At 41.7% G+C, this 27,690-nt stretch overlaps 1 pseudogene; it reads left to right on the top strand.

Moving 5' to 3' along the window:
• Positions 1–27,279, top strand: part of LOC112262425 — a 196,837-nt pseudogene extending 169,558 nt beyond the window's left edge.
• Positions 27,280–27,690: the final 411 nt, after the last annotated feature.

Below are 27,690 nucleotides of genomic sequence, written 5' to 3'. Positions count from 1 at the left end.
TCCTGACTGAGTCTGTAATACCAACATGTTTCAAGCAGACCACCATTTTCTAGTGGGTGGAATATTAGGACAATTAGAGGTTTACAAAGTTACAGCTACAGTATGCCTAACAGTGCAAATTATTATGGTACAGCTTATTTGGACACTTAGTCATCATGGTGCTTTTAAGTTTACCAACATTGGTTGTGGTAAGTATAATTGAAACTTGGGTATCATTATGCTAAGTGCGGATATAGGTATAGCAAGTTATAATTGTAATGGCTTAGCAGATCAGAAAAAGAGATTATTATTTTTACATGGCTAAACGAGAAAGAATATAATATCTATTGTTTACAGGAAACTCATTCTACAAATATAGATGAGGTTGGGTGGAAAAAGTACTGGGCGTGAGAAATATATTTTTGTCATGGGCAAAAGAAACTCAAAAGGGGTGATTTTACTAATTAATACAAATTTTGATCTGATTGTGCAAACAGATCCGCAAGGAAGATGGATTCTTTTAAATATGCTATTGAACCAAAAAGATCTGGCTAATTAATCTATATGGGCCAAATAATGATGATCCACACTTTTTTGAAAATATATATAATTAAACTCACAAGCAACAAAATAATCTATTATTATGGTGGGAGATTATAATATGGTTTTAAGTACCTCAATGAATCTTTAAGGAAATCATTCTACAAACTATCACCCTCAAGCACTTAAGGAGATCACAAAGATCATGGATACATTAGAACTAGTGGATATATGGAGGTTGAAAAACCCTGACCTAGTGAGATATACAGTGGGGCAAAAAAGTATTTAGTCATCCACCAATTGTGCAAGTTCTCCCACTTAAAAAGACGAGAGAGGCCTGTAGTTTTCATCATAGGTACACTTCAACTATGACTGAAAAAATGAGGAAAAAAATCCAGAATATCTCATTGTAGGACTTTTAATGAATTTATTTGCAAATTATGGTGGAAAATAAGTATTTGGTCAATAACAAAAGTTTCTCAATATTTTGTTATATACCCTTTGTTGGCAATGTCAGAGGTCAAACGTTTTCTGTAAGTCTTCACAAGGTTTTCACACACTGTTGCTGGTATTTTGGCCCATTCCTCCATGCAGATCTCCTCTAGAGCAGTGATGTTTTGGGGCTGTTGCTGGGCAACACGGACTTTCAATTCCCTCCAAAGATTTTCTATGGAGTTGAGATCTGGAGAATGGCTAGGCCACTCCAGGACCTTGAAATGCTTCTTACAAAGCCACTCCTTTGTTGCCCGGGCGGTGTGTTTGGGATCATTGCCATGCTGAAAGACCCAGCCACATTTCATCTTCAATGCCCTTGCTGATGGAAGGAGGTTTTCACTCAAAATCTCACGATACATGGCCCCATTCATTCTTTCCTTTACACGGATCAGTCGTCCTGGTCCATTTGCAGAAAAACAGACCCAAAGCATGATGTTTCCACCCCCATGCTTCACAGTAGGTATGGTGTTCTTTGGATGCAACTCAGCATTCTTTGTCCCCCAAACACGACGAGTTGAGTTTTTACCAAAAAGTTCTATTTTGGTTTCATCTGACCATATGACATTCTCCGAATCTTCTTCTGTATCATCCAAATGCTCTCTAGCAAACTTCAGACGGGCCTGGACATGTACTAGCTTAAGTAGGGGGACACGTCTGGCACTGCAGGATTTGAGTCCCTGGCGGCGTAGTGTGTTACTGATGGTAGGCTTTGTTACTTTGGTCCCAGCTCTCTGCAGGTCATTCACTAGGTCTCCCTGTGTGGTTCTGGGGATTTTTGATCACCGTTCTTGTGATCATTTTGACCCCACGGGGTGAGATATTGCATGGAGCCCCAGATCGAGGGAGATTATCAGTGGTCTTGTATGTCTTCCATTTCCTAATAATTGCTCCCACAGTTGATTTCTTCAAACCAAGCCGCTTACCTTTTGCAGATTCAGTCTTCCCAGCCTGATGCAGGTCTACAATTTTGTTTCTGGTGTCCTTTGACAGCTCTTTGGTCTTGGCCATAGTGGAGTTTGGAGTGTGACTGTTTGAGGTTGTGGACAGGTGTCTTTTATACTGATAACAAGTTCAAACAGGTGCCATTAATACAGGTAACGAGTGGAGGACAGAGGAGCCTCTTAAAGAAGAAGTTACAGGTCTGTGAGAGCCAGAAATCTTGCTTGTTTGTAGGTGACCAAATACTTATTTTCCACCATAATTTGCAAATAAATTCATTAAAAATCCTACAATGTGATTTTCTGGATTTTTTTCCCCTCATTTTGTCTGTCATAGTTGAAGTGTACCTATGATGAAAATTACAGGCCTCTCTCATCTTTTTAAGTCGGAGAACTTGCACAATTGGTGGCTGACTAAATACTTTTTTACCCCACTGTACATGGCGGAGGCTTAATCAAGCTAGCCGCCTTGGTTACTTCCTAGTCTCGTTCTTGCTGGCATCAAAAGTTTAAAAAAATACATTTTAAAAGTATTTATAGAAGACCGAATGCGATCGGACCATCATCTAATTGGCCTCCATATAACTCTTACAGAATCTCCACGTGGACTTAGATATTGGACATTTTATCAAAGCCAATTGGAAGCCAATTTGCTCTTAACTAAGACAAAATAATTCATAATTGACTTTTTATTTGTACAACATACACTACCGTTCAAAAGTTTGGGGTCACTTCGAAATATCCTTGCTTTTTGTCCATTTTAAAATGACATCAAATTGTTCAGAAATACAGTGTAGACATTGTTAATGTTGTAAAGGACTATTGTAGCTGGAAATGGCAGGTGTTTTATGGAATATCTACATAGGCGTACAGAGGCCCATTATCAGCAACCATCACTCCTGTGTTCCAATGGCACGTTGTGTTAGCTAATCAAAGTTTATAATTTTAAAAGGCTAATTGATCATTTTGCAATTGTTAGCACAGCTGAAAACTGTTGTTCTGATTAAAGAAGCAATAAAACTGTCCTTCTTTAGACTAGTTGAGTATCTGGAGCATCAGCATTTGTGGGTTCGATTACAGGCTCAAAATGGAGAGAAACAAAGCCCTTTCTTCTTAGACTCATCAGTCTATTCTTGTTCTGATAAATGAAGGAAGGCTATTCCATGTGAGAAATTACCAAGAAACTGAAGATCTTATACAATGCTGTGTACTACTCTCTTCACAGATAGCGCAAACTGGCTCTAGCCTGAATAGAAAGAGGAGTGGGAGGCCCCGGTGCACAACTGAGCAAGAGGACAATACATTAGTTTCTAGTTTGAGAAACAGACGCCTCAGAAGTCCTCAACTGGCAGCTTCATTAAATAGTACCCGCAAAACACCAGTCTCAACGTCAACAGTGAAGAGGCAACTCCGGGATGCTGGCCATCTAGGCAGAGTTGCAAAGAAAAAGCCATTTCTCAGACTGGCCAATAAAAATAAAATATTAAGATGGGCAAAAGAACACAGACACTGGACATAGGAAGATTGGAAAAAAGTGTTATGGACCTAAGTTTGAGGTGTTAGGATCACAAAGAAGAACATTCGTAAGACACAGAACAAATTAAAGATGCTGGAGGAGTGCTTGACGCCATCTGTCAAGCATGGTGGTGGCAATGTGATGGTCTGGGGGTGCTTTGGTGGTGGTAAAGTGGGAGATTTGTAGAGGGTAAAAGGGATCTTGAAGAAGGAAGGCTATCACTCCATTTTGCAACGCCATGCCATACCCTGTGGACGGCGCTTAATTGTAGCCAATTTCCTCCGACAACAGGACAATGACCCAAAGCACAGCTCCAAACTATGCAAGAACTATTTAGGGAAGAAGCAGTCAGCTGGTATTCTGTCTATAATGGAGTGGCCAGCACGGTCACCGGATCTCAACCCGATTGAGCTGTTGTGGGAGCAGCTTGACCGTTTGGTATGTAAGACGTGCCCATCAAGCCAATACAACTTGTGGGAGGTGCTTCAGGAAGCATGGGATGAAATCTCTTCAGAATATCTCAACAAAGTGTGTGTGTGTGTGTGTGTGTGTGTGTGTGTGTGTGTGTGTGTGTGTGTGTGTGTGTGTGTGTGTGTGTGTGTGTGTGTGTGTGTGTGTGTGTGTGTGTGTGTGTGTGTGTGTGTGTGTGTGTGTGCTGCCCTTGCTTGTGTACTCATTCCACTTTGGCCCCGGCTTGATGTCCCCCTTCCCTTGAAGCTGACAAAGAAAAAGAAAATAAATCTGAAAAATTTGACAGCTTGTGTTCTCTCTTTCCTTTCTTCTCTCTCTTTCAGTTTTCATGTTTCATCATTCTCTCCCTTTATTTCTTGTTCCCGTCATCCCTCTCTCTCCTCTTAATTTATCCCTCTGTCCTCTCCCTACTCCTCTCCCTCTCACTCCCTCCTTCTTCGCTCCCCTGCTTCTCCCCTCTGCTTCTGATCTCTCTCTCTCGCCTCCCAGTCAGTCTTGCTGGCGCAGCCTCAAAGGGAGCCGGAGAGAGTGGGACTTAAAAGAAGAGCCAAGAGCCGCTACTATACACAGTGAGGTCGCTCCCACTCAATTGAAGTGAGTGTGAGAGAGAAAAAACCACACATAGGGCTGTTCTCTCCTCTCTTCTGCTCTCTCTTATCTTCCGTCACTCCTGAAAACGTTTGATATCTCACTTCCTTCTTGCTTCCCTTTCTTTCCTCAGAGAGCCACGGTAGCCCCGAGATATGAGATTCCCCCCCAAAGCTATGATGTTATACCTTTCTATCACTCACTCACTCTCACTCTTAATGTTATACCTCGATCTCTTTCTTGTTCTACCTCTCTCCTGTCTCTCTTTTCAAACAGACCAGCAGTTCCAGTGAGAGAAACTTTATAGCTACTCCACTGACACCCACATATTTGCCTATACATAGGGCTGTAGCTATTGTATGTTAGATTGTACGTTAGTTTGCTCAGACGTAAATACTTTCACCCCTCTTCCTCGCATTGATTTGGAAAGATGTTAAGAGTTTCTTCTCCTACACATTTGTGTTTATTCACTTCACATCGATACTTGTATTGACATGCTTTGGATGAGGTTTTGATTCCAAGATAGCAGTGTTTTCTGAATGCATGTAGCCCTACTTCTGTATCTTCAAAAGGACTGTTCCTCTTTGATTGACTGTGAAGTGAAGTCCTTGGGATATTGAAATGTGCCATACAAAAACATGAACATTTATTGTCGTTATTCAAAAGTACATTCAGTAGCCACTTGAATAAGGACAGGCATGTAGTGCTGACCTCTTTAAAATATGCACTCTCAGAATTTCAGCCAGTAGTTTTTAAAGTGTTGCTTATGAGCCAAAAGTGGTCCCCGTTTTTTGTGTACTACGTCATCCAATTGTGTGCTTCATCATCCATTTTGTGTGATATGTTATGAATCCAATTAATTAAATATGTTACAAATGTGTTGTAATTAAGATCACAGAGTGCATCTTTAAAGGGACTTTAGCCTCTAATTAAATGTCATTACTCAAATCATTACATTATTTAAAGTTAAATGGACATGGTTATGCCAGCCATCTACAAGTCATCTACAAGTTTTAGCCATCTAAAAGGTTTGGATTGATGGACCATTCTGTCCATTGATGGTCTCTTCTGTCCTTCTCCTTCCCCATTTCCCTGCCTCACTGTTATATCTCTTTCTTCTTTCTCTCTCTTTTCATCTCCACTTTTGGCTGGTCTGAACCTGAGTCGTTCTATGAGATGAGTCGTTTGCCTCTCGATTTAACCAGAAAGCCTGCAGCATTACATAAAATCATTGAGTGGGCACCGTCTCTGCCCCCAAACCAAAGCCGATTTGGTAGCCCCCAAAAAATAAACGGAGAGAGACAGTTTTAGGCTGCGGAAGCACAATGTTTGGGTCTCTCTGCGTGTGTGTGTGTGTGTGTGTGTGTGTGTGTGTGTGTGTGTGTGTGTGTGTGTGTGTGTGTGTGTGTGTGTGTGTGTGTGTGTGTGTGTGTGTGTGTGTGTGCATGCGTGCCCCTTGTGAATGCAAGTGCCTTTGTCTTTATGTATGTGCTTCTATGATCTATGTGTGCCGCCACAAATGTATTTCTTAGTGTGCTTTTGTGTTTGTGTGCTTTAAGCTCCCAAATTCTTTGCAATTTTTCTCTATAGTCTTTGTACTGTAGCCATAGCTATAATGCCCTCCCTCTGAATGGACTCATATCCAGAGGGAGCTGCATACTTAAAATAGCCACGGGCACCCACCAGAACACTCCACATGCACACACACACACACACATACGCGCACGCACACACACATCAAAATAATTGTGAGTGTTCCGCAATGCACCTCATGTATATCAAAAGCACCCAAAGAGCTCCAGGTTGCACACTGTGTGGAGGAGATCCTTTGTTCTACAGAACATCATGCTGCCTGACTTCACCCTCACCCCTGTCATGCTTTTTGTGTCCCTGGTGGATCCAGCATAATCTCTCCCAGTGTAACCTGATTTGGGTTCTGACTATGACAGAGGAAGTTTCATGAGACTACGTCACCCACAATTCCTAGAACAATATTTTGAAGGGAATTATTTTTTACTTGGGCACCATTTTACCTTGGGAACCCTTTGGGCCAAAGAATTGATGGGGAGTGTCACGCCCTGACCGTAGAGAGCCTTTTAATGTCTCTATTTGGTTTGGTCGGGGTGTGATTTGGAGTGGGCATTCTAGGTTTCGTTTTCTATGATTTTATGTTTCTATGTTTTGGCCGGGTATGGTTCTCAATCAGGGACTATCGTTGTCTCTGATTGGGAACCATACTTAGGTAGCCCTTTTCCCTCCTTTCTGTGTGGGAAGTTGTCTTTGTTTGTTGGCAGTATTGCATCACGGTTGGTTTTTGGATTGTTCATTGTTTTTGTCGGCATAGGGTTAGGGTTAGGGTTAGGGTTAGATAAAGGGAATATGTACGCTCACCACACTGCACCTTGGTCCAGTTCTTTCAACAGCTGTGACAGGGAGTGATCAGAACATTGTATTTAACAAAATATTCCAAATTCCTTTTTGACCTTTTCATTCGGCTTTTGATGAGACACTTTCCTTGCCCCGTTAGCACTTTTAATGCTGAAGTCCTTTATACCAGGGGCACCCATACAAAGAAAATAAAAATACATTCAGAGATAGACCAAGCCCCACTCAGGTAAGACCTCCAATCCTTTCTAAGTGTTATTGTACTACCAGGGGTGTTGTCAGTTGTGATCTTGTACCTATTCATTTGAACTCCACTTGTTGGCTCAAAAGAGAAGCCCACTGTGGTCTGCTCACCCAGTGCTTTTAGTTCAAATATGAATTCCATAAACTTCAATATCCAATCGGTTTTCAAATCATAGAGGGCCTGGTCTGTTGCACGATAGCAACCAAAGCCCATGTAAGTCCGTTTATAACATTACATCATTGGTTACTAAGAGTTCCCCATATTGACATTGGCTTCGGCCTAAGGCCCTATTGTGCTAACCTTGGAAAAGTAATTCAAATTTCTACTCCTTCCTCTATTACCAATAGAGATAGAACTGCACCATTTGCTCTATATTATCTTATAGCCATACTAACTATAACAATATCCACCCTCAGACAGGGCCTACAACCGCCTATTGAACGTAGCTTGTTTGAGTTGGAGACTCCCTGTGACTTTACACATTGTAAAGGCCCTGGGTTGATGCATCTGAACATTAGGAGCTTACTTCCTAAACTGGATTACATCAACATCTGAGCTATGCAGATGAATCCATACATTCTTGTATTGACTGAAACTTGGATCTCTGGGGAATTTCTGGACTCTGCTATTAATATTGAGGGTTATAATGTGTTTAGAGTTGACAGACAGGATAACCTGGCCCGGGTATCCTGGAAGGATATTGACCTCATTCCGACAGTAGAAGATGCCTGGTTATTCTTTAAAAGTGCTTTCCTCACCATCTTAAATAAGCATGCCTCATTAAAAGAATTGGAACCAGGAACAGATATAGCCCTTGGTTCACTCCAGACCTGACTGCCCTTGACCAGAAAAACATCCTGTGGCGTACTGCATTAGCATCGGACAGCCCCCCGCGATATGCAACTTTTCAGAGAAGTTAGGAACCAATATACACAGGCAGTTAGGAAAGCAAAGGCTAGCTTTTTCTAACAGAAATGTGCATCCTGTAGCACAAGCTCCAAACAGTTCTGGGACACTGTAAAGTCCATGGAGAATAAGAGCACCTCCTCCCAGCTGCCCACTGCACTGAGGCTAGGAAACACTGTCACCACCGATAAATCCATGATAATTGAGAATTTCAATAAGCATTTATCTACGGCTGGCCATGCTTTCCACCTGGCTACCCCTACACCGGTCAACAGCCCTGCACCCCCCACAGCAACTCACCCAAGCCTCCCCCATTTCTCTTTCACCCAAATCCAGATAGCCGATGTTCTGAAAGAGCTGCAAAATCTAGACCCCTTACAAATCAGCCGGGCTAGACAATCTGGACCCTCTTTCTAAAATTTTCCGCCAAAATTGTTGCAACCCCTATTACTAGCCTGTTCAACCTCTCTTTCATATTGTCTGAGATCCCCAAAGATTGGAAAGCAGCGCTGTTATCCCCCTCTTCAAAGGGGGAGACACTCTAGACCCAAACTGTTAGACCTATATCTTTCCTACCCTGCCTTTCTAAGGTCTGCGAACGCCAAGTTAACAGATCACCGACCATTTCGAATCCCTACCGTACCTTCTCCGCTATGCAATCTGGTTTCCGAGCTGGTCATGGGTGCATGGGTGCCAACACTAGTTAGATGAGAGAGGACGGGTGACTCCTATAACAGTTATGGATATTTATCTATTACATTTTTCAGTAAAGATTATTATTATTTTTTTTTTAATCATTATTTTTAATAAGAATGGCCACTCCACCACCTCTTGTATTAAAAAAAATGTATTTCACCTTTATTTAACCAGGTAGGCTAGTTGAGAACAATTTTCAGACATCATTCATAAAAGAGATGAAGCCTAGGTCAAGGCCAGGAACACAAGCTTAGTCCAAGAATGGCAAGCTTTAAAGTAACTTAGGAATTATTATGTAAGACAAATCAGAAAGGCTAAATTTGATTATTATGTTACCGCTCTTTCAGATTGTAATGGGAACCCGGCTAAATTCTGGAAAACTTTCAAATCCCTGAAGGGTTCTACTTCCTACTCTCTGCCACAACAAATTCATTCAGACACTGGTCTCATTAAGGAAAAATACGCCATCACTTATGCATTTAATCACCATTATTTCAGCAGGCTATCTCTTTGAAATAACTTATAAGCCTATTCACAATAATATTGGGCAGGATGCTGATAGGGGAAACTTGCTGAATGATCAGAGAAATTATAGTAAAAGCTTTTATTTTAGGCTATTTACAGAAAGAATAAGTCCTGGATGCTTTTCTAGCAATAGACAACAAGAAATCCACAGAGGCCGACCAATTGGATCCCCGTATGCTTAAGTGTGCTGCACCCATTATTGTTGGCTCTATAACCCACATTATTTATTTAACATTGATATCAGGATATATTCCAAAAGTATGGAAATCAGCTCGTGCTGCCATTCCATAAGGGGGGATAGTAGTAATCTTAATAATTATCACCCCATTTCAAGGCTTCCTTGTCAAGCTAAGATTCTTGAATCCTTGGTAAATGTACAACTTTGCTCTTTTTTGTCTAATTAATGTATTTTGAATGTAAACCAATCAGGATTTAGGCCTGGGCATACAGCAACCACTTTAGTTTTTAATGATCTATTCAATGCTTTAATCACTAAAATTGAATGTGCTGCTTTGTTTGTGGACCTGTCAAAAGCTTTTGATACTGTTAATCATGTTATTTTATTGAATAAGTTGTCCTCAATATGCTCAATACTGAGTTCAGACAGAACTCAGGTCATCGTGATTGATGGGGTATCCTGGAAGGATATTGACCTCATTCCGACAGTAGAAGATGCCTGGTTATGCCTGGTCTGACTTTCATTATGTAAATAATGGTGCACCACAAAGGTTGATTTTGGGACCTCTTCACTATTTATATAAGCACCATTAGCCAATCTGTTAAAAATGGTAAACTTAATCTATATACGGATGATATTTTTATGAATGCTATTGCCCCGACTGATCTGGCTACAGTCAGAATGCAGGAATGTTTCAGATTAACTAAACGTTCACTCAATAGATGGTTGGTTTTTATGAAGTTTGAATGAGGTGAAATCAAGTTATTTTTTATTCAACACATTTTAAATGATATCACTGCCAAAGTTTTGGCTTGGTGGCCACAAAAATGATTTCCAATTATCAATACGTAGAGTAATTTAAGAAGCAGAATTAGGAATCACCCCTTTTTACCCTCAGAACAGCCTCAATACATCAGGGCATGGACTCTACAAGGGTTCAAAAGCATTCCACAGGGATGCTGGCCCATGTTGACTCCAATGCTTCCCACAGCTGTGTTAACTTGGCTTGATTTATTTTTGATACCCACAGGAAAATGTTGAGCGTGAAAACCTCAGCAGTGTTGCAGTTCTTGACACTCAAACCGGTGTGCCTGGCACCTACTACCATACCCCTTTCAAAGGCACTTAAATATTTGTTCTTGCCCATTCACCTCTCTGAATTGAACACCTAAACAATCCATGTCTCAATTGTCTCAAGGCTTAAAAATCCTTCTTTAACATGTTTCATCTACACTGATTGAAGTGTATTTAATAAGTGACATCCATAAAGGATCATACCTGGATGTACCTGGTCAGTTTATGTCATGGAAAGAGCAGGTGTTGCTAATGTTTTGTATACTCAGTGAATATTGTAGCAGTGGCAGCCTATTAGAAGACTTAGAAGTATGGCTTGTTGGGGGTGTGGCTTTTCATTGTGCTTTTTGGCCTCCCATGAAATGGACTGTCACACCAGTTAATGTGTTATGGTGTGTTTAATTTAAATTGTAATTAGGTTTAATTGTTGAGACAAGAACCTTTTCATGACAATATGATTTTGTCTACTTTTTTATTTGCCTTGCATTTTAATTAAAATATTTCTTACAAGATACATTTAAGTGCACGTTGGAATATAATTTATTAAACATTTCCAAATACCATTTTAAATATATAGATAAATACATGTGGAAATATATTCTAAAATGTTTTTCAGAATGTTTTTCAAATACATGAATGACATTTTCAAATGCATTACATACACTATATATACAGTACCAGTCAAAAGTTTGGACAACTACTCATTCCATGTTTTTTATTTTGACTATTTTCTACATTGTAGAATAATAGTGAAGACATCAAAACTATGAAATAACACATATAGAATCACGTAGTAACCAAAAAAGTATTAAACAAATCAAAATAAATGTTATATTTGAGATTCTTCAAAGTAGCCACCCTTTGCCTTGATGATAGCTTTGCACACGCTTGACATTCTCTCAACCAGCTTCACCTGGAATGCTTTTCCAACAGTCTGAAGTTCCCACATGCTGAGCACTTGTTGGCTGCTTTTTCTTCCCTCTGTGGTCCAACCATCTCAATTGGTTTGAGGTTGGGTGATAGTGGAGGCCAGGTCATCTGATGCAGCACTCATCACTCTCCTTGGTCAAATAGCCCCTAACACAGCCTGGAGGTGTGTTTTGGTTCATTTTTCTGTTGAAAAACAAATGATAGTCCCACTAAGAGCAAACCAGATGGCATATCGCTACAGAATGCTGTGGTAGTCCAGGAAAGAAATTCCACATCAACTTTTAACAAGGCACACTTTTTTTAAAAAATGCATTCCAGGTGACTACCTTATGAAGCTACTTGAGAAAATGCCAAAAGTGTGCAGAGCTGTTGTCAAGGCAAAGGGTGGCTACTTTGAAGAATCTCAAATGTCAAATGTTTTTTCGTCACTACATGGTTCCTTCATAGTTTTGATGTCTTCACTATTATTCTACAATGTAGAAAATAGTAAAAATAAAGAGAAATTAGGTGTGTCCAACTTTTTACTCATACTGTATCTAAATCATGAGCAACACTGGATAGTTGCTAAACCGCAATTGTTTGCTTTGCAAAACTGCATTAAAGGGAAGCGGTCACAGCCCACATTGTGTATATTCCGCACAGTCGTCAGTTTATAAATGAGGCCTGCCAGTAAGAAGACTCCCAAAGAATTTTAGACATGATGAATCTGCTGATGAACATCCATGGATTACATTAACTGCCTCCCACAATGTGCTCAGGCAACTCCCCCTCATGCCTGGATATTGCAGTGTGACTTTTTCAAATGCTTTTTCCAGTTACAACCTCTGTCTGACCCATACGATATCATCGTCCTTTCCCACCACACCTTGTGGTTTTGGGCAATCAGAGTTGTGTTCAGTAAGGTGAAATGTTCAGAACGTTGCATATAAACTTGTAACTAAAGTTATGTAGAGACCTGGGTTCAAATAGTGTTTGTTTTCATTCAGAAAAATATTTGGTTGCTCTTGATTGAGCTTGTTTGGAGCTATAGAAGCAGAATATCCCCAAAAGTGCAAACCCTGTCCATCTGGCACCCAATGCAGGCTCAATCAAATATTTGAAAGAAAATATTATGTGAACCCAGGACTATTAGTCATATTCTTGTTAAAAGGTGAAACACAACACCACTACTGTAGAACACCAAATACTGCCTTATAATGACAATCTAATTCACACAATGAAAAAACATGGTTTATGATTTCTATTGGGCCTTCGTGATCCCTCGTCAAACACGCATCCCGCCCCCGAGGCTCCGTGGCAGCATGTTTGACCTCTGACATATCCTACCCGTGATAGTTCAGCAGTAAAAAGAGCAGTCAGTCAGTTACGAGGATACTCAAGTCACGTCAATGCCGATCATAATCGTTCACCTATGACTGTTCCGCAAAACTTGTCCCACAACTGCTTCAGCCAGGGACCTCCAACAAGCCCACTGGTTCATCCCTCTCTTTTGCCCACGGAGAAAAGGAGAAGAAAAACGAGGAATGACGACCGTCGGTCGGTTAGTCATCCCAGGGCCAAACGAACTGTTGGTTCTCCTGATTATACAAACATGCGGTAATCACCACCGGAGCAACGCTGCAAGACCAGAGCAGAGGATGTCAGTGGTCCTCACAAGACAGGTCCTCACAATAGTGGTCCTCACAAGACAGGACGTGACTTCTCACAATGACCCCTAGAGTGTAGTTGTATGGTTTAAGCTATGACCCCTTCTGTACAATACCATACGAATTAGAGGACGTTGTATCATACGTCTTAACCGGCAGTCTAAGGGACTGCATCTCAGTACAAGAGGTGTCACTGCCTGGTTCAAATCCAGGCTGCATCACATTCGGTCGTGATTGGGAGTCCCATAGGGCAGCACACAATTGGCCCAGCGTCGTCTGGGTTTGGTCGGGGTAGGCCATCATTGTAAATAATAATTTGTTCTTAACTGTTTCCTATGGCTCTGAGGCCAGGTTGAATGGGCACATGACTATCGTCTTTTTTGCTGATTTGCGTCAAGCATCGTGCCAGAAACCTTCCCCTTCTCTTTGAGGGGTTGTGTGTTTTTCAGCTGTTCAAATTAGGCTTTGGAGGGGTTTGTATGTGTGAGAAGGATACATGTGGAGAAATACAGCTACGCAGTGTCTTAATCTACACAGGAAGCCTGTCCGACCCTAGCACGGCTGTAAGCAATCTGCTGGCTAGGGTCTTAGTAGGGATATGAGTTGAATTGCTGTGAATTGCTGTGTACCGTAGTTTAACTCTTTATTTTTCTTTCTGTCCATCAGCGCCCTGGGAGGTTCCTCTGCACTACACATCCCAACATTCCCTAGTGGAGGCTGCCTCATCGACTATGTACCTCAAGTCTGCCAGCTCCTCACCAACAAGGTATGACAGAATAACCATTTACCACCAAGACCTCAAGCCTAGGTAAGATAATTTTCATGTCCCTAAAAGATTTCAGCAATAAGGGAGCTTTTTTGAGCTGGGGACTGGGAGTGCAGCCTCGCGAGGCGAAAACACAGATATTGTAGGCTACACTCTTGTAAAAAATCTATTAAAAAAGTGCTATCTAGAACCTAAAAGACTTCTTTGGCTGTTCCCATAGGAAAACCCTTTGAAGAACCCCTTGGTTATAGGTAGAACCCTTTTGGTTCCAGGAAGAACCCTTTCCACAGAGGGTTCTACATGGAACCCAAAAGGCTTCTCCTATGGGGACAGCCAAAGAACCCTTTTTTATACTTTTTTCTGAGAGCTTGTCTGTCTTCACTGTAATCTTGTGCAATTATGCACCTGGCCTCTCCACTGCGGTGCTGCCTTTCAGCTATTCCTTAGGTCTTGTGGAGTCCCAGGAATAGCTAGTCTACAATAGCTTATTGGACAGTTATTTCAAGCTTTTTCTTTACTAATAGCATATTCAAGGAGAAATCCTAGCTGAATGTATAGCCAGCATATATAGTGCCTTGCAAAAGTATTCATCCTCCTTGGCATTTTTCCTATTTTATTTCATTACAACCTGTAATTTAAATGGCTTTTTATTTGGATTTCACATAATGGACATACACAAAATAGTCCAAATTGTTGAAATGAAAAAAATTACTTGTTTCTAAAAAAAAAAAAAAAATTCAAAGTGGTGCGTGCATATGTACTCACCCCATTTGCTATGAAGCCCTAAATAAGATCTGGTGCAACCAATTACCTTCAGGAGTCACATAATTAGTTAGATTGCACACAGGTGGACTAAGTGTCACATGATCTCAGTGTATATATACACCTGTTCTGAAAGGCCCCAGAGTCTGCAACCACCACTAAGCAAGGGGCAATATGAGGACCAAGGAGCTCTCCAAACAGGTCAGAGACAAAGTTGTGGAGAAGTACAGATCAGGGTTGGGTTGTCAAAAAATATCAGAAACTTTGAACATCCCACGGAGCATCATTTAAATCCATAATAAAAAATCTAAAGAATATGGCACCACAACAAACCTGCCAAGAGGGCCGCCCACCAAAATGTCTTGGAATGGCCTAGTCAAAGCCCAGATCTCAATCCAATTGAGAATCTGTGGTATGACTTAAATATTGCTGTACACCAGTGGAACCCATCCAACTTGAAGCAGCTGGAGCAGTTTTGCTTTGAAAAAAAGGGGCGAACATCCCAGTGGCTAGATGTGCTAAGCTTATAGAGACAAACCCCAAGAGAATTGCAGCTGTAATTGTTGAAAAAGGTGGGGGTGAATACTTTCACAAGCAACTGTATAAAGCATCCGAAACAACTGGCAGGGAATTTGACAGGAGAGAGAGCGAGTGCAATGATGTGATCACATTGGATGGTGATGAAATTATCCTACATAGACTACAACACCAAAATTATTAACTGTATTATTATTATTACAATATTTTTCTGTAAACTTGAGTGAATTTCATTTTGAAGCTCATCAAAGCCCTGCGTTTTGAATGTTTTCATTCCCGAAATAACTGCATCTGCCTAGGCAACCATTTGGATTTGTTGTGGGTCTACTCTCGACAAGTTCTAAAAAAAGGCACATTAGCAGGCCAGTCTGGATGTATTTTGACTTCTGATACTGAGATACCGGGTCTGTTGTTGTGGCTCATCATTCTCCCAAGTCGTTCCTATAATAATGTGGCCCCCAATAATATTATACTCCCAGCAGGCCCAGTTATTCAGGAAAGCTTTCCTCTCCCCTCAGTGCGGCTATTCCTCACGCACCTAGAACATAATGCTTTAATATAGCCTGAAGATTTGTTATTTCACTTTTAAAAAGTATTACCTTTAGCAACCTGTCTGCCTAGGGAGACGAGGCCATGCTACTCTTCAAAATGATGATCAAATGTTTGGGTATTACACTAGACCTATGACCTAGCCTACTACACTGAGTATAAGGTATGGAGGGATGTATTTTCTGTTTCTTGAGCTTGACATTAGCCTAGTCTAATTGAATGTTGAAAACGCAAATCTTGATGTTGAAGCGCCCAATGTCGGTAATTAGAATGTTGGAAGTTATGCTTTGCTTATTGGTTATGTGGTGCATAGGCACAGAAACCTGTTGATAGAAGATTTGTTGCATATATTTTATATAACTATCAATATGGCATCAAAAATGAGTGCCCCTCCTTTGAAACAAAATGCCACCCAGCTGATCATTGTCTGGTGCCGGCTCTGGTATACTGGCCAACCTCCACAGTCTGTCTCTGCGCTCACTGGGGGTTGAGGGGGAGAGATGGAATGTTGACATACTGCTATGTCACTACCCCCAGGGTGGGTCCCATTAACCCCATCTCTCCCCTCCCTCCCTCACCTGGACACTGGCCAGCATACTCAGAGAGACGCTACCGCTGTCCCCAGTCAACCCCCAGCCAGCCCCTGGTTGTCTGAGCCAAGACCCAGCTACAGTGGAGCGAGTTCCCCAGGGGTGCTTCACCTCATCTGAGGTCAATGAGGGCAGAGGTGTGTGTGTGTGTGGGGGGGGGGATGATATGGAGGATGAAGGTGGATTAACACCGTGACCAAACTGTCCGTGTATCCACGCTAGCTATCATCTGCATGTTGATTTTGTCTATCCACACCAGACGTGATCATGACACACAGGTTAAAATAATAGAACCAACTATATTCATATGGGGTTGTTCAAAACACACATGAAACATTCATGGACATTTGTAGCTTGCTGTTGCTGTAGTTTGTCCTGGGAGATAAACATTGGGTTGTCATTTTACCTTCAATGCATATGTTCCTTTCTTTAGCTGGATATTTGTAGAATTTGGACCCAGAGTCATACAAAATCACATGTTTCTCTACTCCGATTAATCCACAGATAAAAGGGGAACCTAGTTAGTTTTTAGTTTATCTTTGATTCTCCTTGTTCATCTTTCAAGCACCCACGTGGGTTTGTATACCCATGTGGGTAGATTGGAGACACAGGAATTGCAGTGCGTCAAACATATTAAATAAAACCTATTTTCTATTTGAGTGTTTGGCAACACAAACGCTTGTTGACATGCGCAAGTAGTGTGGATAAAATTATTTACTAACATGCACGCGTTAATTTATTTTGCAACGCTCACGCATGCAACGTGGCCTGTTTGCTTTCCCTGTAAGCCAGGGGGAAGAAAAGAGCAGCACAACAGGGTGAAGAGAGAGAAGGGGATAGGTCGATGTTACTCCATCAAATAGGAGCAGAAGTATGTGTGTAAGCATCCAACTGCTTTTCCCCACAAAACAGGACGTCAATTATTCATTGACTGTTTTGATGAATAGAAAAAAAATAACATCTGCATATCGATAGACTTGGAGCACATGCTTCACATCAAAAAAAGTGAACTCTGTACACTGCATTATGCTCCCATGTGAATTGATTAGACAATGTTTAGACCACCAGGTCTTCATCAGGCTCCCATTGGACCGGATTTTGTTAAATTGTATTGTGAAAGAAGAAAGAGGTCTTTTACCTGGCCAGACACAGACTAAATTGAACCAAAATCCAAACACATGAGAATTTGTTGGTTTTAATTCTATTCAGGAACAAGCATTCACAATGAAGCACACTAAAGGTGGGCTGTACTACATGAATCAGTCAGACCTCAACATGTAATAGAATGTTATTTTGGTAATTTTAGTCACCTATTTTTCTGTTGAACTCAGTATTTAGAGCACAACTGACATCTGTGTTACCTTTACTGATGCAATGCTGAATATATCTGAGCCATTCTTTTGGTTTATGAAACACACTGTTTTTCAAAGACTCCAGTCATAGACTGTTCTCTCTGCTACCGCACCACGAGCGGTCCCGGAGCGGAACCCGGTAGCGGGATGAAATTCGACAACATACGGTGATCGCTACATAAATAGTCATATTAAACATTCATGAAAATACAAGTGTCTCACATTTTTTTAAAGCCTAGAATCTTGCTAATCCAACTGCGTTGTCAGATTTAAAAAAGGATTTACTGCGAAAGAATACAATGCGATTAAATGAGGATAGAGCCCCATAAAAAACAACTATTTCAACCAGCACAGGCGTAACAAAATCACAAACTGCAATAAAATAAATTGTTTACCTTTTGACGATCTTCCTCTGTTTGCAATCCCAATGCTCATTGTTATACAATGAATGGTCTTTTGTTTGATAAAATACATTTTTATAGCCTAATATGAAACATTTTGTGAACCGCTTGTGTCGTGAATTCCGTCTCATTCCATTTTTGACGACACATTTGAGGTAAATACACACACAAAACGTGACTTTTCCAGTCATGTTTGGTTTCATTGCAATCAACTGGTTTGTTTGTAACACAATCAAACCTGATGGGCCGTATTTCGTGGGACGTATTGACTGAAAGAAACCGATTTGAAGACAACAAGTAATGACATCATTCTGCACCAATGATTTGCCCGCTGTTTCATTGATTGACTGTATTTTAACCCAATGACCACTGATCGTCTTGAAATCTAGCTGGGAAGATATAGCCAATGAGCTGAGGTAAACGGCAAAATGTAATGTTTATGTGTTGGAAGACCAACCCATGTAGTAAACGTTGGCGTAAAGAGGTTCATTTGCCATTGACGATTCATACCGGAAGGAGCTACGCATGTTGCGCAAAGCATTGTTTTGGTAAAGCGCATATTCAGCTGTTTATATATCAATCAGTATGGCGACTAAGTCAGGGAAAGCTAAATCTAAGTCTAAATATAATTTTAGAAGAAATTGATCGAGGATGATTCATTTAGCGATTCCCAAATGGAGGAATATTTTTTTGAACGGAGAGGACATCGTTTTGGACTGGTAAGTTATTCTCATGCTAATGCCGTTGTTTGAAATTAATAATATAAAATATTATTTGTGAAATGAAATAGCCTATTTGAGGCTGTTGAGTGGAGGGCAGGCCCACAACAATGGCCAAAGTATAATGGAGACAGTAGATACAGCTGGTCTGTTGTAATATAATAAAGACAGTAGATCTAGCTGGTCTGTCATAATATAATAGAGACAGTAGATCTAGCTGAAATGTCATAATATAAATGAGACAGTAGATCTAGCAGGTCTATAATAATATATTCAACCTTATGTTCCCTGTACTCTATATATATCTGTTTATTATACCTGTTGATACAGGGCTCATATGTGAAACTATTCTAACTGAACATTTTCTTTCACAGTGACACTGACTCCGAATGTGAGCCCACAGTGCCAAGGTGTCCATCCCCCACTGAAGCTGGTTCATCCAGCTCCTGTCACAAGTGGTGTTCATCTGCCCAAATGTATTTCTGCAGGCATGGAAGTGCGTGAAATACAACATAATATTGTGTACAGCATAATATTGTGTAGAGGACTGAGGGTCTTCCAAATATTGAAAGTGTTATTTTGTAAATGTATTTTTTCCCCCATTTTTGGGGGTATTTTGTATATAGTTATTCCATTCAAAATGTATAACTTCACCAATTTGGCCACGTGGGTACATTTGAGCTACTTGTGTGGGACACCTGGGTGATTTCATGATAAATGTCATGTAAGCACACTCATTTTGGAAGTTATCATTCTGAAACTTTGATGATAATGATACAACAATAAAATAAAAAAATGTATGTTTTTTTTATTGTATTATCTAAACCAGATCTATTGTTATATTCTCCTACATTCAATTCACATTTACACAAACTTCAGAGTGTTTTCTTTTCAAATGGTACCAAGAATATGCATATCCTTGGTTCTGTGCCTGAGCTACAGGCAGTTGGATTTGGGTATTTCTTCAGGCGGAAATTGAAAAACCTAAGAGGTTAACAGCTTCTGCCCCCAAGCCATAAGACTGCTGAACAATTAATCAAATGGCCACCTGGACTACTTACGTTGAACCTCCCCCTTTGTTTTTACACTGCTGCTACTCTCTGTTTATTATTTATGCATAGTCACTTTACCCCTACCTAAATGTACAAATTACCTTGACTAACCTGTACCCCCGCACATAGACTCGCTACCGGTACCCCCCTGTATATAGCTTTGTTATTGTTATGTAATTTTCTTGTTTCTTTTTTCACTTTAGTTTATTTAGTAATTCTTAACTTTATTTCTTGAACTGGTTGGTTAAGGGCTTGTAAGTAAGCATTTTACGGAAAGGCGCATTTGACAAATACAATTTGATTTGAGATGTGTTGATGGAAGACCTGACACATTATTAAAAGCAAAACTTCAGTGTATGTGAGAGAGAAATGAGGTGAATGAGGATTGTTACACATTACTACAGGAAACACTTCCGGACACATTGCATAATACCCTCCAGGGGCATGTACACATGCCAGAAGCGGAGGCGGCACGTCCTGGGTGCGGGCACATTGAATACCTGCTGCATGATCTCACCTTTTTGTCATCGGTTAGACTACCACACAGCCAATAGGAATGCTTGATTCCCTGTTGTCATGCCAGGGAGGGCGGGTGTGTTTAAGTACAGTGATCCACAATTCCACACACACCCTGCTGTGACTAAATAAACACACTCTTTACAGACAGTGGCCTTGCTGCCTTTCAGAGAGCTGTGACTACCCCCCACTTGGTCCTACGTAAACAAAGACGAATAGACTTGAATAGGGGTGTCTGAGTCACTGTGTTGTGTGTTTCCCAGCAGGAGGTGTACGTGTGTGTGTGTGTGTGTGTGTGTGTGTGTGGCAGACTGAGAAAAACCCACTGAGAAAAGGCACCCAATGCATCAGGAAACACAGGCATTTATTCATAACCTTTGTGAATGGATACTATGTTTGTATTTATAAATAACCACAACCATAGGTGATGTAATGAAATCACCAGCAACACAGACATATTGTAATGCATGGTTAAGATTGGAATTGGAGGGAAACAAGCTAATGCCTTGTCTATGGTACAGGGAAACTTCCCCTTCTGTGCATACGTATATACTTTACTAATGACAACTGATTTTTGACACAGAATACCCACTGGTTGACTGGACTATGCTATATTTGCGATTTAGAATTGGGGATTTCGGTCTGGGGCTGTAAGGTGGTCAGTGCAGTCATTCGCAGTCTCGCTCACCTGTCCAGAACGGTCAATAGTTGACCGAACCTGGAGCGTCCCTGCTAGGCACACACACCAGCAACCGCAACTCAGAGCTATCAACACACTACAACAGTCTGGTTTGTGTGTGTGGGGTGGTGGGTGGATGCGTACGCTTCATGCTTATTAGCGTCATTAAGGGGTCGTCAGGTTGGTGTCTGACCCCAAGTGTACACACATTCTCTGATACGCTTTGAGTTTGACATCTCAGTGTTTCGATAAGTGCACTCATTAAAAACCCTGCCGTATTAAGTTGAAGAGTATCGATTGATGTTTTAATGATATGGTTTCTCATCTTCTTGAAAGGCTGGATACGTATTTGATCAGTGTACATTTTTGCATCAAAGTAGCAAAACCCTGGTTGGTACACATGGATTTAACTGGGGCAAATTTGAACTCAAGTCACTCAATTGATTAAGTGATTTAAATAGCTTTTTATTGTCAGTTTATTTGGTTGGCTTTTCAGGATGCCAATCCAAAAAGTAACATTTTAATATTGTACAGTTCTGCTTCAGCTGGTATTTGCTGGTATCTGAGAATAATGTAGGTGTTTCTCTCCCTCTCTTTCTCCCTCCCCTGTTCTCAGGTGCAGTATATCATTCAAGGCTACCACAAGAGGAGAGAGTACATTGCTGCCTTTCTCAGTCACTTTGGAATGTGAGTCTGGTGTGCGTGCGCATGTAAGGGAGAAGGGCAAGGAAACGTTTTGTGGGAGCAAGCATATCTGTAACATTGTATTTGATTTTTATGGTGGGCACATTAGTGTCTTTATGCAGGGGGGTGGTGGAGTACGATGTAGAGGGATTCACCAAGCTCACTCTTCTCATGTAGAAAAACTTCTGTTTCCTTGTCCATGGTGAGTAACACACACACCTTTCATTCTCACTATGTCTTCCTCCCCAAACTCTTTCTCCCTCTATCTTTCTCTCACCTCTCCTCCTCCAGTGGACCTTCCTCTACTCCCCACGGGACCAGCCCACCCTGACATTCCAGTCTGTGTACCACTTCACCAACAGTGGGCAGCTCCACTGGCAGGTGCAGAAGTCCTATGTAACGGTTTTCTTCCTGGGAAGGAGAGGAGGAACAAAATGCAGCGTGGTTAAAGTCCATGGTTCTTTAATCAGAGAAACTAAACATGAACAGAACACAAAACATGAAAACAGTCCCATGTGGCACAAACACTGACACAGGAGACAACCACCCACAAAATACCCAAAGAATATGGCTGCCTAAATATGGTTCCCAATCAGAGACAATGATAAACACCTGCCTCTGATTGAGAACCACTCTAGGCAACCATAGACTTGCCTAGACAACTACACTGAACACAACCCCATAAATCTAATAAACCCCTAGACAAGACAAAACACAAATAAATCACCCATGTCACACCCTGGCCTAACCAAAATAATAAAGAAAACACAGATAACTAAGGCCAGGGCATGACATCCTACCCTTACAGCCCGCGATGGGACGGCAACAAGATGGCCAAAAGAGCCAAGTAAGGCAAGACACTACTGGACAGATGTAGGGTGAAGTTGCCCCTAGATGCTGATGAATAAGTTTAGCCTTTTCCTCACTAATGGTTAGGATTGGGGGAGGGGAAGCTGATCTTATATCTGTACCTAGGGGAAACAATCACCCGTAGCATACTGGACAACATTGACTATTTGAGCTACTATACTGTACAGTAATTACCCATAATACATGATGATAATGATTCAAATCGAAGTTATTTGTTTAAGTCACGTAATCCAATCGACTAGCACAAAACTAGAACCTGCTGCCATCTTTGGACTAGGTCTCCCTCACAAAATAGATTTGATCTCAATTAAACTTATCTGGATTTATAATGGTAACATGAAAAGCAAAACAATCCTTGTCATACTAATATTTTTTACTTCCGGCGCCGACAGAGATGGCCGCCTCGCTTCGCGTTCCTAGGAAACTATGCAGTTTTATGTTTTTTTACGTGTTATTTCTTACATTAGTACCCCAGGTCATCTTAGGTTTAATTACATACAGCCGAGAAGAACTACTGAATATAAGATCAGCGTCAACTCACCATCAGTACGACCAAGAATATGTTTTTCGCGATGCGGATCCTGTGTTCTGCCTTACAACCAGTGCAACCGAGTGGATCACATGCAGCGACCAACAAAAAAAACGACTCAGAAAAAGAGGGAAACGAAGCGGTCTTCTGGTCAGACTCTGGAGACGGGCACATCGTGCACCACTCCCTAGCATTCTTCTTGCCAATGTCCAGTCTCTTGACAACAAGGTTGATGAAATCCGAGCAAGGGTAGCATTCCAGAGGGACATCAGAGACTGTAACGTTCTCTGCTTCACGGAAACATGGCTCACTGGAGAGACGCAATCCGAAGCAGTGCAGCCAGCGGGTTTCTCCACGCATCGCGCCGACAGAAACAAACATCTTTCTGGTAAGAAGACGGGCGGGGGCGTATGCCTTATGGCCAACGTGACATGGTGTGATGAAAGAAACATACAGGAACTCAAATCCTTCTGTTCACCTGATTTAGAATTCCTCACAATCAAATGTAGACCGCATTATCTACCAAGAGAATTCTCTTCGATTATAATCACAGCCGTATATATCCCCCAAGCAGACACATCGATGGCTCTGAACAAACTTTATTTAACTCTCTGCAAACTGGAAACGATTTATCCGGAGGCTGCATTCATTGTAGCTGGGGATTTTAACAAGGCTAATCTGAAAACAAGACTCCCTAAATTTTATCAGCATATCGATTGCGCAACCAGGGGTGGAAAGACCCTGGATCATTGTTACTCTAACTTCCGCGACGCATATAAGGCCCTGCCCCGCCCCCCTTTCGGAAAAGCTGACCACGACTCCATTTTGTTGATCCCTACCTACAGACAGAAACTAAAACAAGAAGCTCCCACGCTGAGGTCTGTCCAACGCTGGTCCGACCAAGCTGACTCCACACTCCAAGACTGCTTCCATCACGTGGACTGGGAGATGTTTCGTATTGCGTCAGACAACAACATTGACGAATACGCTGATACGGTGAGCGAGTTCATTAGAACGTGCGTTGAAGATGTCGTTCCCATAGCAACGATTAAAACATTCCCTAACCAGAAACCGTGGATTGATGGCAGCATTCGTGTGAAACTGAAGGCACGAACCACTGCTTTTAATCAGGGCAAGGTGTCTGGTAACATGACTGAATACAAACAGTGCAGCTATTCCCTCCGCAAGGCTATCAAACAAGCTAAGCGCCAGTACAGAGACAAAGTAGAATCTCAATTCAACGGCTCAGACACAAGAGGCATGTGGCAGGGTCTACAGTCAATCACGGACTACAGGAAGAAACCCAGCCCAGTCACGGACCAGGATGTCTTGCTCCCAGGCAGACTAAATAACTTTTTGCCCGCTTTGAGGACAATACAGTGCCACTGACACGGCCTGCAACGGAAACATGCGGTCTCTCCTTCACTGCAGCCGAAGTGAGTAAGACATTTAAACGTGTTAACCCTCGCAAGGCTGCAGGCCCAGACGGCATCCCCAGCCGCGCCCTCAGAGCATGCGCAGACCAGCTGGCCGGTGTGTTTACGGACATATTCAATCAATCTATATACCAGTCTGCTGTTCCCACATGCTTCAAGAGGGCCACCATTGTTCCTGTTCCCAAGAAAGCTAAGGTAACTGAGCTAAACGACTACCGCCCCGTAGCACGATGCAATCTCAACCACACTGCACACTGCCCTAACCCATCTGGACAAGAGGAATACCTATGTGAGAATGCTGTTCATCGACTACAGCTCGGCATTCAACACCATAGTACCCTCCAAACTCATCATCAAGCTTGACACCCTGGGTCTCGACCCCGCCCTGTGCAACTGGGTACTGGACTTCCTGACGGGCCGACCCCAGGTGGTGAGGGTAGGAAACAACATCTCCACCCTGCTGATCCTCAACACTGGGGCCCCACAACGGTGCGTTCTGAGCCCTCTCCTGTACTCCCTGTTCACCCACGACTGCGTGGCTATGCATGCCTCCAACTCAATCATCAAGTTTGCAGACAACACTACAGTAGTAGGCTTGGTTACCAACAACAACGAGGCGGCCTACAGGGAGGAGGTGAGGGCCCTCGGAGTGTGGTGTCAGGAAAATAACCTCACACTCAACGTCAACAAAACAAAGGAGATGATCGTGGACTTCAGGAAACAGCAGAGAGTGCACCCCCCTATCCACATCGACGGGACAGTAGTGGAGAGGGTAGTAAGTTTTAAGTTCCTCGGCATACACATCACAGACAAACTGAATTGGTCCACTCACACAGACAGCATCGTGAGGAAAGCGCAGCAGCGCCTCTTCAACCTCAGGAGGCTGAAGAAATTCGGCTTGTCACCAAAAGCACTCACAAACTTCTACAGATGCACAATCGAGAGCATCCTGGCGGGCTGTATCACCGCCTGGTATGGCAACTGCACCGCCCTCAACCGTAAGGCTCTCCAGAGGGTAGTGAGGTCTGCACAACGCATCACCGGGGGCAAACTACCTGCCCTCCAGGACACCTACACCACCCGATGCTACAGGAAGGCCATAAAGATCATCAAGGACATCAACCACCCGAACCACTGCCTGTTCACCCCGCTGTCATCCAGAAGGCGAGGTCAGTACAGGTGCATCAAAACTGGGACCGAGAGACTGAAAAACAGCTTCTATCTCAAGGCCATCAGACTGTTAAACAGTCACCACTAACATTGAGTGGCTACTGCCAACACACTGTCAATGACACTGACTCTACTCCAGCCACTTTAATCATGGGAATCGATGGGAAATGATGTAAATATATCACTAGCCACTTTAAACAATGCTACCTTATATAATGTTACTTACCCTACATTATTCATCTCATATGCATACGTTGATACTGTACTCTATATCATCGACTGCATCCTTATGTAATACATGTATCACTAGCCACTTTAACTATGCCACTTGGTTTACATACTTATCTCATATGTATATACTGTACTCGATATCATCTACTGTATCTTGCCTATGCTGCTCTGTACCATCACTCATTCATATATCCTTATGTACATATTCTTTATCCCCTTACACTGTGTTATAAGACAGTAGTTTTTTTGGAATTGTTAGTTAGATTACTTGTTCGTTATTACTGCATTGTCGGAACTAGAAGCACAAGCATTTCGCTACACTCGCATTAACATCTGCTAACCATGTGTATGTGACAAATAAAATTTGATTTGATTTGATTTGAATCACTAACAGTATGGACATCAAATCACTTTAATTGAAACCACATATCACTAATCACACTGGTAAAGATTTATATGGCATTTTTTAAAATAAAATTATAGATGTATGGCTCTCCCAAATTGCATTTACTTGACCTTTTTTCTATTTAACAAGAACCCGTTGAACCTATTAGTGAATTAATGGCTTTATCTCTAGCATTATCATATTTACTTAGCACAGCAAAGGAGTGCTTAACTGTAACAGTTGAGTTTTTGTCCTAAAGTTGATAGTTACATGGAACAGATGGAATTTTCTTTGTTTACATCGCTAGTCTCCAAGGAAAGTCAGTATCTTATCTCTGTTTTGCTGACAAGTAGTTTTCAGTCTTAGTTTGGAACTGTGGAGGGCCCAAAATATGCAAACATTCCAAATGCCTGGGATTCCAACCTATCAGCTACTGGTTTATAACTGAGAAGAGTTTGTATTCTCGGCTACCTGACCTGGAGTGAAACTCGCCCTTAAACACACACGCACACACTGTTTGGTTTTGACAGCTCTTAATTATTGTACATTGTCATTCCATTGCATTTTTTTGTCTTGGTTTTTCTTTTAGTTTTACTTGTTTGCTCCTCACAATTTCTCATTTTCTATAAGGAAGATTGAACATTGAGATAATCAGGAGTAGCCATCGGTCTCTCTGTCTTGATTTCACAGTGGTAAATTGTTGAGATGTTTTGTGTTTAGATTATACTCTCAGCATGTCAGGAGACAACTTTCTCCTGCTGAAAGAACAAACTGGTGCTGCTCTTTTATGGTCAGATAAAAACTGTAGTACTCCCAGTAAATCTGTGTCTAAATTACTTTTAATTGGTATCTTTCTCTCTCACTCCACAGAGCATATTTCAAGAGCTTCATTCCTCAATTTCAGGAAGAGGCCTTTGCCACTGAAACTCTAGGAGTGTAGTGTAGTGTGTGTGAATGCGCTGCACATGAGTGACAATGTACGCTGTACAGGGACTCTCTAACTCCATGTTGAGCCATGTGATTTATGCTTTCCCTGAATTGTCTGCGTTTCCATTTTATTTCGTTTTTTTACCCTTCTTAAAAATTACAGAAAGAATATGCTGTTGCTAAAATGGTTAGGGTCAGTAGTTCAGAACCACTTAGTCTGTCAATAGACAGATGTTGGGCTTGCCCAGCCAAGGTGCTACAGCCTCAAACAAGACATCACTTCTGATCTTCTGATTGGTTGTGAGAACTGGAAAAGGGCCCTGAACTCTTTGGCTGGAGCTTGATGTGATACGGGCATCTTCTGGAAAAACCTTCAGTGGTTCATCTTGATTCATATAATACATTCTTACGAGTGGTACCATTA

This window comes from Oncorhynchus tshawytscha, linkage group LG11 (assembly GCF_018296145.1).
Source record: "Oncorhynchus tshawytscha isolate Ot180627B linkage group LG11, Otsh_v2.0, whole genome shotgun sequence".
NCBI classification, from domain to species: Eukaryota; Metazoa; Chordata; class Actinopteri; order Salmoniformes; family Salmonidae; genus Oncorhynchus; species Oncorhynchus tshawytscha.
This window is presented reverse-complemented; position numbering and strand designations above follow the sequence as displayed.